The sequence below is a fragment of the Octodon degus genome, unplaced genomic scaffold, assembly GCF_000260255.1.
Source record: "Octodon degus isolate 3935 unplaced genomic scaffold, OctDeg1.0 scaffold00027, whole genome shotgun sequence".
NCBI classification, from domain to species: Eukaryota; Metazoa; Chordata; class Mammalia; order Rodentia; family Octodontidae; genus Octodon; species Octodon degus.
This window is the reverse complement of record NW_004524603.1, coordinates 13635749-13638383: the sequence shown is the minus strand read 5'-3', so window position 1 is coordinate 13638383 and position 2635 is coordinate 13635749. Positions and strand designations below refer to the sequence as shown.

General features: G+C 43.2%; 1 pseudogene; it reads right to left on the bottom strand.

Annotated features, from left to right (window-relative positions):
- Positions 1-2635, bottom strand: part of LOC101587917 — a 38771-nt pseudogene that overhangs the window by 34863 nt on the left and 1273 nt on the right.

Genomic DNA, 2635 nt, shown 5'->3' with positions numbered 1-2635 from the left:
TTCTGTGTTAGTGTCCTCTGCACTTGTTACGGGTGGGCTTGGGTTCTTTGGTTGCATTTTGTTCCTTCTCGTCATTTTGTGTAGCACTGTCTTCTGCCCTTGTTTTGCAGATCTTTGCTGTAGTTATAACCTTCACATGTACTGAAGTTCAGGTGGTGCTCTACAGAGTTTGGACTTATCCAGCTGTGTCTGGCTTAGGTCTGGCTGCTGTGCTCAGCTCCCTCCCTCTGCGGACCAGGGCTAGGACTGGGTCTGGGCATTCCCGGAACTCTGCAGAAATTCCTACTGGACGGGAGGTTTGAGGGAGGTACGGCGGAGTGGTGGTGGGCGGCCCGAGGGGATGGGAGAGGGTCTAGCCCATGCTGCGCCTGGGCTGGGACTGGTCCCGCCGGTGCAGGTTAGCAGGAAGCTCTCCACACACTCACCGGACCTGGGCTAGGACTGGGTCTGGGGGTTGTTGGAAGTTGGACAGGACTTTGGCAGAGCAACAGTGGCCACTTGAGAGTTGAGTTTGGCAGCTGTCTCAGTTTAATCAACATGATGTCATTATTATAGGTGTCTTTGTTATAATTGGGGTGATGAATGGTCTTGGCTACATTAATGAATTGTTCATTTCCCTCCAGGACATCAATATTGTGTTCTCCCAGACGAACCTGGAGATTTCTGGGTAAAAGGATGAAAATTTTCCTAAGAATCTAGTTGGAGCTTCCAGTTCCTCCAGCAGTCAGTCATAGCATAGTTACACCCGTTGTCTTCTTGAAGCACTGAGTCACTTAGGTGGTTGTACATTTGAAGTAGCATTGTGCATTATGGCACATGGCTCAGGGTAGAAAATCACTTAGGTAAATACAACCATCAATGCAGACCCAGAGCCCATCATCTTGTTAGAACAGTGAGGTATACAAATGGGCACCAAGTAACCTCTATTTGAACAGCTGGAGATGGGAAGGAGATTGGTGTTTGATGGATGCCTGCCAATTCTCTGGCTGAGATCATGAAGTATCATGGGCAGACGAGGCAAAGTCAAAGATAAAGATTATGAATAGAGCAGAATGAGTTATGCCTATTTTTAATGCCTTCCTGGAAATGTCTTATTATATCCATATGACATAGTCTGGATTGATAGACTATATTTAATACTCTGACCTGATTCATATTCTTTAGATTTTTGGAGAGTCTCCATCAGCCATATTTCTGTTCCACATCTTTAGTTTTGTTATTCAAAAAGACATCATGACCAGCCAGATAATTCAGTGGACTAAAGTACCAGCCTAGGCAGATGCAGGGACTGGGGTTTGATCCCCAGTGTGCCATGCCAGCCCCACCCCAGGGGCACCCTGAGAGGGTGATTGAGACTGGACATGGTGGCATGTGCTTATAATCCCAGGGCTTGGGAGGCTGAAAACAGGAGAATGACTACAAGCCTGATCTGGTAGTGAGACCCTGTATACCCTATAGACCCAGTATTAAATACATAAAATTTAAAAAAAGAAAAAAAAATTGGGAAATTTTGATAGTACAGTTCCTTGTGTGTCTCCTGAAAAGCATGGTGGAATTCTGAGGGGATAACCAGGTTCTCCACATCTGAACACTTTATCCACCTGTACTTTTCCCTGCTTGTGCTTTGGTGGGCCAGAGAGTAGTTTAACTACAGACTGTAGGAATGGGATTCTTAGTCACTTACGGTTTGTAGCAGTGAGCTGCTGATAACACCCACTGAGTGTTGATGAGGGAGCCGCCGCGTGAGTGGTAGCCCACATTCAGGGACACCTGGTAGGGGAGGGAGTTCTTTGCACAGGTATAGCCTCCAATGATCTTGTCATCACTGTCATCAATGGGAAGAGAAACTGGCAGGGAAAAAATAGGCAACTCTTTATAAACAGATGACCGTGGAATTTCTACTCCACCATGAACTTTTTCAGACTCAACAGACAAGAGAGGGCAGTGCTCTTTTGCCTCACCGACTTTGAATATGGTGGTTTAAAAAATTTATTAATCCATAATTTTAGCACATTCCCTTCTGGTATTATTATTAGTGAGTTTCTAAATTCATGTTTCAAGTGTTTTAAATGTATGTTTCAGGTTTGATAAATGTCTTATATTGTTCCTTATGTACCACTCACACACATACATTCACACACAAAAACACACATATTCACAAACTCATAAGATCAGAGACTTGTTACTCAATAAATATGTGAGCACCACTCCCTGAGGATATAAAAAGTCCTTTTTACAGAGACTTCTGCTTAGTAAATATGCAAATAGGTTGAAAACTTTCAGTAAGCTTCCCTTTATGCATTTGTGGAAGGTGATGTGGTGTTGGTATAGTATAGCTATCTCCATCGGTAAGAGAAAAAATTTCTTTAGCAACCCAAAATATTCTTGCCAGAAAGAAATGAGATTTCTTGAATTTTATTTCTCAGTGTCTGTCTTTGGATCCTGCCTGAAATTTTCACTTAATCATCTTACAAAACATTATAAGATTATACTACCTGAACTTTCCCCTTACCTCAATTCTTTTTTTTTTTTTTTTTTTTTTTTGTGGAACCAGGGATTGAACTCAGGCCCTTGTGCTTGCCAGGCAAGCGCTTATCCTACTGAGCCATCTCCCCAACCCCAAAATGGAATAAGG